The sequence below is a fragment of the Lithobates pipiens genome, unplaced genomic scaffold (genome assembly GCF_037356315.1).
Source record: "Lithobates pipiens isolate NorthernLeopardFrog02 unplaced genomic scaffold, aLitPip1_a1.2 Scaffold_27, whole genome shotgun sequence".
Lineage (NCBI taxonomy): Eukaryota > Metazoa > Chordata > Amphibia > Anura > Ranidae > Lithobates > Lithobates pipiens.
In genome coordinates this window covers 47271772-47289414 of record NW_027507788.1, presented here as the reverse complement: position 1 = coordinate 47289414, position 17643 = coordinate 47271772, and positions in this window count along the sequence as shown.

Here is a 17643-nt window from a genome sequence, read left to right as displayed (position 1 = left end):
AACGTAAGATGACTAACTGGTCATATATAAAAAACATTCCATTTGAATACTAATGATTCGAAGTGGAAAAAATTGAGTCAATAAAATTGAGTTCATTAAAATAAATGATTGCACTAAAGGAATTTAATAATGATAAAATCGTAGGAGGTGACCTCTGACATTAGTAATCTGTGATGAAACAGTTTAAATCTAGTTCTACATTTAATCCTAGTAGTGTCAAAGTTTGTAATTCAAAGATCGATTTAGTTTCATTCTGGGATATCTTCTGGATCGTATTGGCATCCCTCCAGGGTCTGTTGATGGTGTCAATTGCATAAAATGATAAGCCAGCTAGATCTTTATTATGTGCCATCCTAAAGTGGTTAGACACACTATATGCCATAGACATTTTTGTTGATGTGGTTAATGAATGCTGCTAGAGTTTCCACACCAGCAAAAAATCATCTATATATCTGCGGTATATCTGCAACTGCGATGTTGCAAATATTTTTCTCAATAAATGGGAAGAGACAATTTATGGCAATCTTTGGTCAGAGTTGCAGATATACTGCAGCTATATAGACAATATTTTACTGCTGTGGAAAGGAACAGAGTCAACTCTAGCAGCATTCATTGACCACATCAACAAAAATGTCTATGGAATGAAATTTAGACCTACATATCAACCTGCATTTAAACATAGATTTTTTAGACCTGCATATCTTTAAAGTAAAGGGTAAGCTAAATACCAAAACATATTTTAAAAGCACGGACAGAAATGGCTATATTTCAACTAGGAATTGCCATCACCTTAGGTGGAAGATCCTTAGGTGGCCATCCCTAAAGGTCAATTAGTACGTATAAAAAGAAACTTCACTCTATATCAAGATTATATAGAACAAATGGATATCCCGATTAAACAGTTTAAAAATAAAGGTTATCCCCACAATATATTATTAAAAATAAGAGAACATGTGGGAGATATGGACAGACAGGCACTGCTAACAACAAAAAAGAGAACAGAAAAGGAGTATGATGTCACTTTCATTACAGGTTTCAATAAACAATTTAAATTCTTGGAACAAAGCATTAAAAAATGCTGGCCTGTTTTACAGAAGGATCCTATTTTAAACAAAGTACTGCCAAGCAAACCCAGATTTATATATCGAAGGGCACCAGGGTTAAGAACAAAAAGGACATCTTTCACCTCTCATCAAACTCATAAAGAATACCCCATCAAACAATTAATAACATGCGATACTAGACATGTAACCTATGTTCTGGAGTGTACATATGGCTACCAGTACGTAGGCAGGACCTCCAGGACATTAATCAAAAGTGTTCGCGAACATATAATGAATATCCGCAGTAGATTTCCTAAACATAGTGTGTCTAACCACTTTAGAATGCCACATAATAAAGATCCAGCTGGTTTATTATTTTATGCAATTGGCACCATCAACAGACCCTGAAGGGGTGCCAATATAATCCAGAAGATATTCCAGAATGAAACTAAATCGATCTTTGAATTAGAAACTTTGACACTACTAGGGTTAAATGTAGAACTAGATTTAAACTGTTTCATCACAGATTACTATTATTATGTCAGAGGTCACCTCCTACGATTTTATCATTATTAAATTCCCTTAGTGCAATCATTTACTTTAATGAACTCAATTTTATTGACTACATTTTTCCACTTCGAATAATTTTTGAATGGAATGTTTTTTATATATGACCAGTTAGTCATCTTACATTTAGATTTTTTCCTCTCCTACCTTTCTATATTTAATAGTTTTTTTAATGGTCATATGAATCACTAATTTCACCCAACCTATTATTTGATCACTTTATATACCATATTTATTATATCGCGTTTTATATTTAATATTGTAGCACTGATACTCACCTAGTAATTTTTCCTGCAACATCCACCTTTATCACTTTTAGTTTAATGTAATATCATATTATTCCACTAGATGGCCTCTTTAAATGGGATTGAGCAAGAGTATAAACGTATTGCCTATGACCAGCAGAGGGCCTTGTATTTTTACACATCCCACTTTCCTTATTTTTCACTTTTTTACTTTCATTTTCATCCCATATGAATGAATATATTTATACAATCATTGTTTGTAGATATCAATGTCAGTTTAGTCCTCATACACATCGTCTAACATAGATTGTATGCTCCCTGAGTATGTAGAGAGGTTATATTTAACTAACCAATCAGATTCAAAGTAAGGGTATATATATGCCCACAGCAAACATGGCGGATTGACTACTTCCTGATGATGGCTTTGTGATAGGCCAAAATGTCAAAGGCTACACTTCATCATTGCGTCACTTCTGCCCATAGAACACCGCAAGCGGTGGCTTCCCTTATCGGGGCCAATTACCCTTAATAATCACCTGCTATACACATTGGGTGCCAGGACTATAAGGCACTTATAAATGTGAGTGGAATTATTTTAATTTGTGTACTTAATAAACCTGTTTTAATGGCCTTGCTCAAAGAAGGTTTTCTTTTGTTATTTTCATCCATCTCTATCAGGTACATTTTTGCATGAGAAGTCATCCCAACAGGCTCCCTAGGGGTATCCCCACATGCTTAAGAGACCATACTAGTGATAGTTGGTCAACATTCAGGGTGAGTGTACATTTATGTGGGGCACTCAGTCTGAGCACCATTGCACAGGAGATGTTATTTCAAGCACAAGCACTTTGTTTCATCACCTAATGGGACTTTACTAATGTTTTGTGTGTTCTGCATGTTTACATGAATTTGATCAACCCTAAGTGCAGCAAACTGTTGTTTACAGCCTTGACTAGTGCCATTTGTTGTGGGAAAAGGTTGGGAAACCATATCCGCCATGAACACCTGGGCCGATGGGTTGGAGTATAGTGCCATGATGTACCATCATGTACCATGATGTACCATGTCAAAGGCCTTCTCTGCATCCAAAGATAGAAGCAAAGAAGGCGTTCTGGATTCTGCATGGTGGATCAGGTTAATCATTCTTCTAGTGGCATCCGGTGCCTGTCCACCTTTAGTAAAAAGGTCTCTGGTCTCTGTGAATGAGGGTGGGCATAATGTCCAGCAATTTTGCTGCTATAGTTTTAGCATACATTTTTAGATCTAGATTGAGTAGTGATATTGGATGGAGATTTTGGAGTGTATTTGGCTCTTTACATGGTTTTTGGTAGCATTATTATTAATATATTCAGAGATTCATTTGGGAAATTAGAAGAGGAGTCGGCACTGTTGATTATGTCTTTTAGGTGTGGGATTAGATAATCAGAGAAATGCTTATAATATTCTCCTGTCAGTCCATCAGGTCCTGGCGCTTTCCCTGAGGGAAGTGAATTGATCATTGCTAAAATTTCCCGTTCCGTGAACAGAATATTGTAGCCTGATAGCTGATTTTCAGTCAGAGATGGAAGATTGATAAATTGGAGAAACTGGTTAATGTAATCATTGGAGGGTTTCAGGGTCAGAGGGTCCTTTTTTAAGGTTTTATAGGTCGCTGTAATAGTCACTGAAAGTATTTGCAATGTCTTGAGGGTTTGTCAGTAATTCTTTTGTATGAGGGTGGTATAGTGGGTGTATTTTGGTCTTAGATCTGTTACGTTTGACGCGTTGTGCTAATCTCAATATATGCAATAGCTTTCAACTTGCGTTGAAGGAGGTCAAAGGAATGAAGGAGTAGTGTTTTAAGTTCCTGTCTCAGGGACATCAGTTGGGCTGTCTGTGGGGACTGGGGGTTGGCTTTATATTGTAATTCTAGGGCTGCTATCTGAGATATGATTGCATCAAGGTGCTGCATCCTCTTCTTTTTATGATAAGAGCTTTGTTTCATTAATACCCCTCGCATAAAAGCTCTGTGTGCATTCCACACCATGTTAGGGTCAGACACTGAGCCCGTGTTGAGTGAGAAGAATTCTGCAATTTGAACTGAAATCTCTGGTGCATAGTCAGCATGTTGTAGTATATAATTGTTTGCCCTCCAGAGATATGTGTTACGATGGTATTTGGAGTCCTCAATAGTTATTGAGATTGGGGCGTGGTCTGACCATGTTGTGGTGTGGATTGCAGACACACTTAGTTTTAGTTTTGCCTTAGTTTTAATGATTTGTATGTTAGAAACAGATCTATTCTCGAGTACGAGTTGTGCCTGGGGGAGAAATAGGTCAAGTCTCTTTCAGAACCATGGTGACACCTCCAGATAACAAATAGATCACGTGTAGAGATAAACTTTTTCAGGGCTGATTTATGTTGTTTTGCTGCAGAGTTAGTATCCATAAGGATGTCGGGGACCAGGTTAAAGTCTCCACATATTACAAGGTGGCCCTTCTGGATGGGTTGGGCTATGCATAGTACTCTATCCGGTTCAGCAGAGGATTTGGCAGCTCAATGACCGGAGGACTTTTTACAATTTGGCACTGCACTGCTTTAACTGGTAACTGCGCAGTCATGCAATGTTGTACCCAAACTAAATTTGTGCCCTTTCATTTTTATTTTTTTATCATTTTTATTATTATCTCAGGGAATGTAAATATCGCCTATGATAGCAATAGGTAGTGACGGGTACTCTTTTTTTGAAAAAAATGGGGTCTGTTAGACACTAGATCTCTCCTCTGCCCTCAAGATTGCTGTGATAAAATGCTTTGCCAATTCCCCAATGGCGCTGTTTATATCCGGCGAAGCCTAAGTCATGAAATGCTCGTAGCTTCCGGTTTCTTAGGCCATAGAGATTTGTGGAGCCATTCTGATCAGCTCTATGGTCAGCTGGCTGAACCACCAGCTCTATTCTCGGGTTCCCTGTTTGGACGGGAGAACCCGAGAATACAGCCTTACTGGTTCATGTGGTTTGTTGCCACCTAAGCGCCACACTTTTTTGTTTTAATTTTTCCCTGTTTGGACAGGAGAGCCCGAGAAAAACATGGAAGATAGTGGGGGGGGGGCGTTCCTTCTCACTGCTTATAAAAGCAGTCTAGCGCCTAATTAGCTCCTAGGATTGCTTTTATATGAAAGCTGACCGCTGGTTGAATAGAATGATACCAAGATGATACCTAAACCTGCAGGCATCATTCTGGTATAAACACTCAAATTGCAGCAACATACCAGTACGTTGCTGGTCCTTGTTGGGCATACATTGTAATGTTCTTTTTTTCATGCAGCCTGTGGGCTGAATGAAAAAAGAGATTGATCGTGGGTATGCCTACCATTAGAATACCGCCCTTCATCCACCCACTTCTAATGATGGGCATACATGCGGCATTTTTTTCTTAACTGTCGTGGTGAAATCACCTCCGACAACGCTGGAGTCACGGCTTTATGTATCAAGGGTGCAAACACTGTTGCTGTCAAGATAAATAAACCCGTGCTGCAGCTGAATGGCGTACCTGCTAAGCAAATGATGGTTAACAATAAAACAAGGGGGGACAAAAGGAAAATGCCTCTCATGCAGCCGGCTCACTGCATTTGGATTGGGAGGTTGGGCAAGAGCACCGTCTGGAAACAAAATGGCTCTGATGATCTCTTCCTGGAATTTAAGGAAGGATCCAGTCTGTCTTGAAGCTTTGTATAGCACAAAAGCGTTCAGCAAAGTAAATTGAAATAAATAAATGGACACTTTTTTGTACCAGCACCTGGCCTTACGGGCAATTAAGTACGGCACCAACAACTGGTCGTTGAGGTCCACCCCTCCCATGTTAAGGTTGTATTCATGGACACAGAGGGGTTTCCGTGAATCCCTCCACTTCACTGCTAACAAATTATTACACCTCAAGCAGGCTCTCTCACCCCGTCAGGATTCTACAAGCCGTTGGGGGAAGCCCCAGAGATTAGATAGCATGGTGCCACATGCGCCAATTCCATAATCAAAAGGGTGACTAAAAAGTGGCATCCTCGTGTAATAATTGTCCACATACAAGTGGTACCCCTTTCTTAATAAGAGTGACACCAAGTCCCACACTATCTTACCAGTGCTCCCTATGTAGTCTGGGCAGTTCTGCGGCTCTACGTGACTATCTCTTCCCTCATAAACCATAAAACGATATGTATAGCCTGTCACAGAGCTTATACATCTTGACCCCGTATCTGGCACACTTGCTGGGAAGATATTGTTTTTCTTTCAAAATATTTTATTTTGTTCGAAAATGTACAAGAACAGAGAAATTGAAACATCAAGAAGAGCAAATCAAGCTCAAGTAATAGCAACAATAGTACGAGAAAACATACAACGGTACAGTCAAAAAAAGAAAAAAAAAAGGAAGGGTTATTTTGAAACACCAGTTAAGGAGGTTTAGTGACGTAACTACAGGGAAGGGAGAACAAAACTCAGTATGTCACTATATCTCCTAATGGTAGAGGGGGTGTCGGTGAGATCTACCGGAAGTAACAGGTAGGGCATCTTTAGATGAGGGTGGAGTTACATTATAGCCCAAAAAAACAAAACAAAAAAAAAACCTGGAACAGGTATCAGAGGGGAACCAGATCCCGTGCCCCAAATGGGATCACACTGCACGAGATCTCGGAACCTCTCAGCTAGGCTAAGAAGAGGGAGCCCCCTCCGTGTTAAAACTGTATCCAATTATAGAAAATTGTTGTTATGGTTGATCAAAATCCCTGAGAGAAAAGGAGGAGAGCCCTCCGCAGAGACAGAGAAAGAGAAGGAAAGGTGGAAATGGAAAGTAGAGAGAGAAGCAAGGAGATACAATATTCCCAGTGATCACTCTAACTTAGTGTTTGTGCATCGGGGATCCCAGGAATTAAAGAGATCCCAACATATTGAGCCCAGGGTTCCCATGTTAGTTCAAAACTTTGTTTCTTATCTAAGAGAGAACTAGCTAATTTTTCTTGGGACATAATCCATGAGATTTTTCTAATGGCGAGTTTAATGGAGACCTTGGGTTGTTTCCAAGACTTAGCTATGGTTATTTTAGCCCCTAAAAGAATAAAATGGATTAGCTTCCGCTTATATTTGGAGATAAGAGGAAGATGTGCATTAAGTAGAGCAGTTTCGGGGAGCTTGGGAATCTCGAGACCTGTAACTTTTTTTATGATAATGAATATCTTTTTCCAAAACTGTCTAATTCTAGGGCACTCCCACCATACATGAGATAGTGTGCCTTGCAGATGGCAACCTCTAAAACATAAAGGGTCAGCTGAAGGAAACATCTTGGCCAACCTCGTAGGAGTGAGGTACCATCTTGAAATTATTTTTACGCTAGCTTCCGTTAGAGAAGTATTTAGTATTCCTTTAAAGGCCATAGAAAAGGCCGAATGCCAGGTTTCCAAGCTCCAGTGGAACTGAAGATCTTTCTCCCAAGACAACATATAAGAGGACTTCCCCGTAGGGAGTAGCAGCGATGTGTAGATAATGGAAATCCCCCCCCTTTGTTCCACCGACTGACCACACCAGAGCTCATACTCTGAAAAACAAGGGGGGTTAGGTTTTTCTAGCCACAAACTGTGTAGGAAATGGTTAATTTGACTAAATCTGAACCTCTCCGATCTTGGAAGGTCTAGTTTGCTGATGCATTGCGCTAGTGAGATTGGTCCGGTGTGAGAAAAGAAGCGACCTATTCGGTACAGCCCCTTATCAAGCCACCATTGAAAAGCTTGAGTTTCTAAACCGGGAGGGAAGATGGGATTCCGGAAAATATGTGACAATGGGGTCGTGCTAGATATAATATGAGGGTTCCGCTTTAATTTATCCCAAAGTGTTAAGGAGTGGGAGAGTGTGGGAGCCATGATTGGAGGTCTGCTTTTGGGCGAGGACCATAGAAGAAAGTCTAAAGTATTTAGTGGGGCTGCTAAACTTTCTATTTGTAGCCAGTCAGGCTTCTCCCCGTTGAAGTATAACACTGAGATTTGCGCTAGTCTGGCTGCTTGATAGTATTTATATAAATCTGGGAGGCCCAAGCCCCCTTTTTTACGTGTTAAGTAGAGTGTTTGTTGGGGTAGTCTATACCCTGCTCCCCCCCAAACAAATTTCAGAACCTTGCTTTGGAAAGCACGGAGGTGATCCAGCCGTATTGGGATCGGAAGGGCTCTAAAGAGATATAGAAGTCTTGGCATTAGGGTCATCTTGATGGCATTAATTCTACCCAACCAGGAAATATTGTGTGAAGACCACACCTTTAAATCTTGTTCGAGTTTGCGGTACATGGCAGGGTAGTTCTTATCATATAACGTTTCGAACCTGGGAGATAGATTTATGCCTAGATATTTGATGGTCTGATCACTCCAGTCAAACTGAAAGTTCAGTTTAAGTGAAGCCACCAAAGGAGGGGGGAGAGAGACATTAAGGGCCTGTGATTTAGAGAAATTTACTTCCAGTCCCGAGATTTTCGCGAAAGATGATAAAATATTGCATAGATTTGGGAGAGAGATAAGGGGGGAGGTGATAAAGAGTATCAAGTCGTCAGCGAATAATCCACATTTATGTTCCTGATGACCACATACCACCCCTTTGATATCGGGGTTTACCCTAATTGCTATTGCAAGAGTCTCGATCGCAATTGCGAAGAGTAGTGGGGATAAAGGGCACCCCTGTCTAGTGCCTCTAGCAATTTTAAAAGGGGCGGACAAATATCCCTGCGATTTAATAATTGCTGAGGGAGTAGAATAAAGTGCTTTTATCAAACCCATAAAGCGAACTCCAAACCCCCAACGTTCCAGAAGCCCAAAGAGGTATTGCCAAGACACTGAGTCGAAGGCCTTTTGTATATCTAGTGAGAGAATCATCCCCTGTTGTTTACGACCACCAGGCCAATTTGATTGGAGAATAGAGATTACATCTATGGTTCGTCTAGTCTGGTCAGGGCCCTGTCTGCCTGGAATAAATCCAACCTGGTCTTTATGCACATATGCTCGGATAAAGGAATTTAATCTATTCGCTAGTATTTTAGTGAGGATTTTGAGATCATTATTGATCAATGATATTGGTCTGTAATTACTTACTACCTCCGGGTTCTTGTCTGGTTTTGGGATCACTGTCAAGAAAGCAGAGTTCAAGTCCGGGTGCAAGGGGGAACCTGAGACTTTTTCGTTAAAGAAATTTGTCAGGTAAGGGGCCAGAGTCTCTGCAAAAGACTTATAATAGGGGACCGATAAGCCATCTGGGCCAGGGGCAGAGCCTTTCTTCAAGTTCCGTATAACCGCTAATGTTTCCTCTACAGTAATTCTCTCCTCCATTATTGCTTTATGCTCGTCCGAAAGGGATGGGATAGGTAAAGAATCCAAAAAATTGGTGGAGGGACTAGGTAGACCCTGACCTTCATCTTTATATAATTTGGCATAGAATTCCCGGAAGGCCGAGATAATTTTTACGGGATCAGAAGTGGTTATATTATCATGAGTCCTGATTTTAGGGATAGTCCTACATCTCAGTTTCGGAGTGAGTTTATTAGCTAGCATTCGTCCCAGTTTGTCCGTGTGAGAGTAAAATTTGGCCCCTGACCATCTCAACTGTTTCTCAGCCCTCGCCGTTAATGCTAAGTTAAGTTCTAGTTTAGTGGAGTCCAAAAGAGAGGTAGGGAACCTGAGGGGATCCCTTTTGTGTTTAGCCCTGAGGTCAGCATATGTGGTTTCGAGCTTACGAATGTCTGCTTCCCTTTCCCGTTTGATCTGTGAAGCCATTTGTATGATCCTCCCCCTAACGGATACCTTGTGGGCAGCCCACAGGGTCTCCGCTGAGACACCATCTGTCTTGTTGAGATCAAAATAGTCCAAGAGCGCTTTGTTAATGTCAACCACTCTAGAGGGCTCAGTTAATATCGACTCATTGAGTCTCCAGAGAGAAGGCTTGGCCCTATAGGTAGGTTTCTGTAAAATGATAGTGACTATAGAATGGTCCGAGAGAACAGTGTCTATAATTTTGGAGTTGATGAGATTGGGCAGGAGTCGTGTAGGAAGTAGGACATGGTCTATCCTAGAGTAAGACTGATGAGGGACAGAGAAATGGGTAAAGTCTCTATTTGTCGGATTGGCTTCACGCCAGGCGTCCACCAAGCCATGAGTATGGATTAATTTAGCGAATCTAAGACTGTTGTTGGAGGGGCGAGTGAGTCTACTTTTAGAAGGGTTTGATTTATCCAATCCTTGGTCTAAAGCGATATTGGAGTCTCCTCCCATTACCACCGAGCCCTCCATCAGGGGGGCAAGAGCGACCATCATGGATTGGAAAAATTTGTGTTGACCTTTGTTAGGAGCATAATAAGAGATGAAGGAATAGAGCTGACCGTCTATTGTCCCCTTAACAAGAATATATCTCCCGTTTGGATCCTTCCGATCCATCTGCCAGATAAAATTACTAGATTTGGCAAATAATATAGCTACTCCTTTTGTTTTGTTAACCGATTTAGCTAGGAAGAATTGAGGGAACTGTTGGTGCAAGAAATTAGGGCTGTACCGATCAGGAAAATGGGTTTCTTGGATTAGGATTACATCCAGTTTTAGAGATTTATAACTGTCAAATATCTTTTTCCTCTTGATAGGGGAGTTTAAGCCCTGAACATTGTGAGAGGCTATTTTGAGTCTAGAGTCTAGGTGGTCAGCCATGAAAACAAAGAGAATGGATGCTTACCAGTCCATCTACACAAGTCTGCGGGAGGTCCCATGGGTCGTACGTCCCGAATTGAAAACCATTGAGTTCGATCATAGCAATATAAGAGGCAATTATGCGAGCCTGTAGGGCGAAAAAAAAACGAGTGACCACTGAGAATATTGCGGAATGAGCCAAAAGAGGAGAAAAAGAAGCAGGAAAAGAGGAAGGAAGAAAGTAAAGGACAGAAGAAGAAGAAAAATCCAGAGGATACTCCCTCTGGTGAGTTAAGGTCTGCCCCTGGGGACTCAAGCATCCCCCAGAGGAGACCCCAACCGATAACGCCTGCATATCTATAGGCAGGCACCCTAGCCCACAAATCGCAAGGGTTCCGTGGGATAGGGGAGGGCACAAAGGACGAATCCAGCGCCAAACACCTCGAAGTGAATAGAATAATTATAAACAAAGCACCGATGTCAAAAAAAACTTCGTTGAAATGTATTAAAGAATCTAACAATATATGTTGGAATGATAACAAAATTCTTAGACTTCAAGTATAACTATAAAATAATCATAAGTGAAAGGAAGAACTATAAACGGGGTAGGGCCCCGCTGCGGACCCTAGTGTAGCACCTGAATCAAATCAATAACAACATGGTAAGGTTTAAGAAAGGTTTCCTGCTCTAGGAAAACATGAGGAAGAGGAGAGAGATGGGGAAGAGGGGGAGGAGTGAGGGGATGGAGAAGTGGGGTGGAGGGAAGGAAGGAAGGGAAAGGTGGGAGAGGATATTGGGGAAAGGGAGAAAGGGTGAGAAGTGGGAGCAGGAGGCCTAAGGCGCAGGAAAGAACCAATAACAGTTACAGTAGGAGATGCAAATGACTCTCTAGAGAAGGTTCCAGCGTAGAGGAGTCTGCTGTATCTTCCGCTGGGAACAAAACTCTGTGTGAGACGCTGGCCTAGTAAAGACCAATCAGTATTCCTGGCCAATCGTGTGATGAGGCTGTTCAGAGAGCCAGTCAATTAAAGATGGGGAAGTGCAGGGGGCCCGCAGTAACTGAAGGATCAGTCACCAGAAGATCCATGAGCCGCAGCTCTCAAGTGGTGGGGGGAGGAAACCTCGCAGTGCTCCGCCGTGGAGCGAGGTTAAGGTTGGGAAAAAGAGAGAAATATAGGTGAAGACCAGCCTCAGGTCTGAGAATGTTCCTTAGATCTTTTCGACTGCTGCTTATTCCACAGGGGGGTGATTGGGCTAACAGGGGGCGGGCGTTTGGCCGGATTGTAATACTGGTTAGAGGTATCCATATCTGCTTCCGTTGAGATGAACTTCAGGGATAATAGAATCTTTTCTCCTTCTTGAAAAGTGGTGAAAAGATGGGTCTTGCCCATATGTTGGAATTTGACAGCGAAGGGAAATGTCCACCAATATTTGATTTCTTTTTGATTGAGCACAAGTAGAAGAGGTTTCAAGGCTCTTCTTCTCTGGATTGTAGAAGGGGATAGATCAGCGAATATTTGGATTGGGTGACCTTGGTAGGACAGATTTTTAGATGTTCTGGACTGTTTCATAATTTCTTCCTTCACCTGGTAGAAGTGTGGCTTGGCGATAATGTCCCGAGGGGACCCATCCTTACGAGGAGGACCGAGGGTTCTGTGGACCCTGTCCAGCTCCAGGCGATGTTGCGGTATGTCCGAGATCAGAGATTGGATGATTTCCTGGGTAGCTTGCGCCACATCAGTTATGGATTCAGGGATTCCCCTGATTCGGAAGTTGTATCTTCTGGATCTGTTTTCCAGTTCGTCAATTCTAAGTATGGCGGTGTCCAGTCTGTCCTGTAAGGTCTGGATATGTTCCGAGTTCTGATTGGTTACTGACACTGTCATGTCCAACTTTTGTTCTATCGCTTCCATCCTGGATCCCAGGTTTTGAAAGTCTGTCTTAATGTCTCCTGTTATTTTCGCAGCCATGGATGATAAGCCTTTCTCCAGAAGAGCTGACATTTTGTGCAGCAGGTCATCTGTGTGTGGGCCGGAGTCAGGCTGAGGGAATGGAGACGATCCCCGTGGAGGCAGATCTAGGATAGGGCCCGCTGGGGAGTACGGTGAGCCCCCAAAATTTCTGCCAAGCAGTGATTCTGTGGAGGCTGGAGAAGGGGTGGGTGGATGCAATGCTCCACTTTGGTGAGATGGGGTATAGTTAAGGGAGGCCGGAGCAATCACTTGCCTTGCTTCTGGAGGCGCTTCTTTCCCTGCAGCGTGCTTCAAGGCCGCGGCGGCCATCTTGGTACACCCAGTCGGCGGAGAACCGCCGAATTGTGGGACCAGGTCTCTACGGACCTGTTTTTTGGGCATACGGAGAGCTTCCCTAGGGTGAGGGGATGACGGATCGCTTGCTATCTTCCTCGGGCTTGCCGCTTGCGGTGCGCTTTCGGTGTCGGTGGGGCTGGACTCGGCGGAGCTCCGGCTCAAGCGTCCATATCGGAGACTCCGCGCATGCGCACTCCGGGAAGATATTGTTTGATAGACAAGCGGCCAGAAAACTTAATCGGGGACTCATCAACACAGACAACTACATCAGGAGTAAACAAGGCTGCAAAACGTCGGTTCAAGTGGTTTTACGAAGGGCCGCATTTTGTAGAGTGGATCAAATCCAGGGTCACCCCAAGAACGACAGAGTCCAATGTTGCTGAAGTGCATGAATCGCAAGATCTGTTTGTATCGTGTCCTGGTCATGGAGACAGAGAACAGGCATATGGTGAATTGGGTCAGTGGACCAATATGATCGCAACTCACTCTTTTTAGTTATGCCCATGAGGAGGGATAGGCCCAGAAAGGTCTTAAATTTGGAAACCATAATTGGTTTCCAATCTCTGGCAAGGGTCAGTTGGGGTTTAGCGGTGATGAATTGATCAGCATACAAATTGCTTTGGTCCACAATAGATCTATAGAGGTCTATATAAAGGTCTGAAAAACAGCGAATAAAAATCAAATGATGCAAAATCAACTGTTTCCACCTGAATTCTGGGTTGGCCAGTGAATGGGGGAAGTACGGGTGCTGCAGAAGTGGGGGGTTCCCAATTAGGATTGGAGAATGCAGCAGGAAGGGCACTATGGGTTTGACGGGCCTGTGTTTATCTTCTTCTTGGTGGCACTACTCATGCTTGCCACCTCGCCAGCTTGGACTGCACTTATGGGACTCACCATGTCACCAAGTGTTTCTGCAGTGCTGGATGTATGACCAGGATGTACTAGGTCACTGGTGCTTGCCAGTTAACCAGAAGGAATAGCGGTGGTAGTACTGGCTCTCTGCTCCATATGAGGGGCCTGCAATTCTTGCACCTCAATGACAGCAGAAGAAGATCGGGGTCTGGTACGCCTGACCTTGGCAGGGATCACAACTCCGTCATCAGAGCTATCTGTCAGGGTGCTGCTGTTGTCTACAGGTTCATATTCTGAGCCTGAATCTGACAGATGAGTGACTTCCTCTTCACCATCTGTCATGCTCAGAAACGTGTAGGCCTTTTCACTAGTGTATCTTTGATTTGACAATTTGGTCTCTAAATTTACTGGTACACTAGTGAGACTCACAGGTAAAAAAGCTCCTAACTGTAATGCCATGTACACACAAACAGAATTTCTGACAGAAAAAGTCAGATGTTTTGTAAATGACAGTGATCGATTGATACTGCACTTGGGTGGGCTGGGCTGGGCGGAGGGGCTAAACGCAGGTGCTAGCAGGTATCTGAGCTGATCACGCTAATACTGCATTTTTGGGAACCCCAAACTTCTGGGGTATAGTAGTATAGTATAGTATAGATTGGGTTCAGATCAGATATTGATCCTTTCAGACACTATACTACTAAGGGAGGCGTATGGTGCAGGAGTGGGTGTTAGCAGTTCTGGCACTAATCTGACACTGCCTGGAGTGACGCAGTCCCTATCTGAAACTAAAACCTAATTTTGATCACCCGCCAGGTGATCGGGTGGTTAAACCTTTCTTGGGTAAAATACGTGTTAGCCGTGAAACTTATACTGTTATCACAGGTGACAGGGGGTAATCAAGGGGTAAAACCTTTATTGGGGGGGGGGGGGGTTAGAGGGGGTCCCTAGACCTATCTGGGCCTAAGACTAATTACCCGATTTTTGTCACTAATGACACCAGTACAGCGATAAAAAAAAATCTGATTGCTGTACTGGGTGACACAGTGACAAGCGGTGAAGGGGTTAACCGAAGGGGTGAATTGTGTGCCTATGTGACCTGGTGTCAGTGTAGTGTTGGTGCAACTCATTCTGAGATGCTCTCTCCTCTCAGTCTGGAATGAAGAGACCGACACGAGGAGAGATGACAGTGTTTACAGTTACACGACAGGGGAAGGATCTCATTCGCCAGAAGTAATCACCAGGTCCAGGCCAGATTTCATTGGCCTGGGTTTGGGGATTGATCAGTTCCTGATCAAATCTGATCATTGCGGCCGGCGGGAGGGGTGTGGGGGGCGTGCGCGCGCCCCCCCGTCCCCGCCAACCACGCGCATCACGTATAGTAACATGCTTTCAAGCAGCCAGGCCAACCTGCCACAGTAAAACTGCAGTGGCTGGTCTGGCACTGGCTTGGGATAAACTTCATCTGGTGGGAGTTTGGGGCATAGACATTGATAAGTGTGTACATAAATTGTTTGATGGTACATACTAGGATTATATAGCGACCTTCTGGGTCTAGTAACACGTTGGATGGGTGGAAGTCCACAGTGTCTCTGATAGCTATCATGACCCCATTCGATTTGGTGGTGTGAGAGGCAATGTAGATGTGGAGAAACCGGTTGTTTTTGTATAGGGATGGAAGCAAATGGGTCTCCTAGTCACAGAGGATGTCACTTTAAAGATCTTTGGTGGTTTTCCAAAGTGTGTGCCGTTTAGCTGGGTGATTTAGCCTGTTAACATTTAGGGAAAGAATATCGAGTGGCATTTTCTGGGTGTAGTGTTAGTGGTATGGAAGAGATAACACTTACAGTTAGCTGCTGTGGTACAGGGTTTGGAGGTTATATGATGGTATATGAGATGATTGGTGAACTGTGGACCTGTCTGCAAACTGGATGCTAGGCCTGCGGATAGAGCAATAAGTTAGTCATATAAACAGTAGAAAAACTGGTTAGCGAATCTGTTAGTTGGGAAAACTCACAGCGGTTTTTAGAGGTGGAGCAGAATACAGCTATAACCTATTTTTGGGGGTAAGAACAGTCATAAACAAAGGCGCTAAGAAAGATAGAGCTTTTACTCCGTCAGAGCCCAGAGGAGCAGCATTTTAGCCCATCTAGATGATGTGGGTAAGCCTTGCTTTTCTGTGGTTTTGGTCAAGGTTGCATCGGGGGATGGTTGCGCCATGCTGTGGCAGAGGTGATTTGGGGGGTTCCTGGATGATTCCCCAGGTGTGGAGGAGATGCATCCCCTTGTTTAGATCGCTGATAATGCGGGATTTCCTGTTTTTTGCGATTAGTAACGTTGCTGGGTACCTCCATTTGTATTGGATTTTGTGGTTTTGAAGGCCCTTAGTGACTGGATTCAGTTGTCTCCTTAGTTAAAGTGTATATTTGGAGAGGTCTGGAAAGAATTGGATGTCCATATATGGGTTGGGTTAAGCTGTTTTGGCTTTAACTGAGGGTGGGGCCACATGGCACGGTGTACCAGTATTTGTAAGCAGCCCTCCATTGCACTTAACAATTCATTGTCCACAAGGTCCGATCATTGCAATTTATGTTAAAACTGCCAGAGATGTGTGCAGTTCCAATCTGTAGTTACAATCTATGCTTATAAGGATTGCTATATTCTACATTCAGGGATAATCATCCTGGAACAGTTATAAATACAAAATCACTTTACATTTATTTACCATGGTTCAAATAATACTCATAACTCCATCAAATAAAATTGATTACATTTAAATACACACTTACATAAACCCACAACAATAATAATAAACAGTTATCCATAAAATAGTGACTAAAAAATTAAATCAAACACCTCTAATTACATATTTTAGATGGGAAATGCTATTAGAGTCGGCTGAATATCAAATATCCCTAATATTCATGAATGAAGCAATTTATAGTATCTCACAAAAGTACACCCCTCTCATTTTTGTAAACATTTTATTATATCTTTTCATGTGACAACACTGAAGAAATGATACGTTGCTACAATGTAAAGTAGCGTTTGTACAGCTTGTATAACAGTAAATTTGCTGTTCCCTCAAAATAACTCAAAACACAGCCATTAATGTCTAAATGGAATTTCAACAGAAGTGAGAAGACCCCTAAGTGAAAATATCCACATTGGACCAAATTAGCCATTTTCCCTCCATGGGGTCATGTGACTCATTAGTGTTACAAGGTCTCAGCTGTGAATTGGGAACAGGTGTGTTAAATTTGGTGTTATCGCTCTCACTCTCTCATACTGGTCACTAGAAGTTAAACATGGCATCTCATGACAAAGAACTCTGAGGATCTGAAAAAAAAAATGTTGCTCTACATTAAGATGGCTTAGGCTATAAGAAGATTGCCAAGACCCTGAAGCACGGTGACCAAAACCATGCAATGGTTTAACAGCACAGGTTCCTCTCAGAACAGGCCTCGCCATGGTCACCCAAAGAAGTTGAGTGCACATGCTCAGCGTCATATCCAGAGGTTGTCTTTGGGAAATAGATGTATGAGTGATGCCAGCATTGCTGAAGAGGTTGAAGGGGTGGGGTCAGCCTGTCAGTGCTCAGACCATACACTGCACACTGCATCAAATAGGTCTGCATGGCTGCCATCCCAGAAGGAAGCCTCTTCTAAAGATGATGCACAAGAAAGCCCACAAACAGTTTGCTGAAGACAAGAAGACTAAGGACATGGATTACTGGAACCATGTCCTGTAGTCTGACGAGACCAAGATAAATGTATTTGGTTCAGATGGTGTCAAGCCTGTGTGGCAGCAACCAGATGAGGAGTACAAAGACAAGTGTGTCTTGCCTACAGTCAAACATGATTGTGGAGTGTCATGGTCTGGGGCTGCATGAGTGCTGCCGGCACTGGGAGCTACAGTTCATTAAGGGAACCATGAATGCCAACATGTACTGTG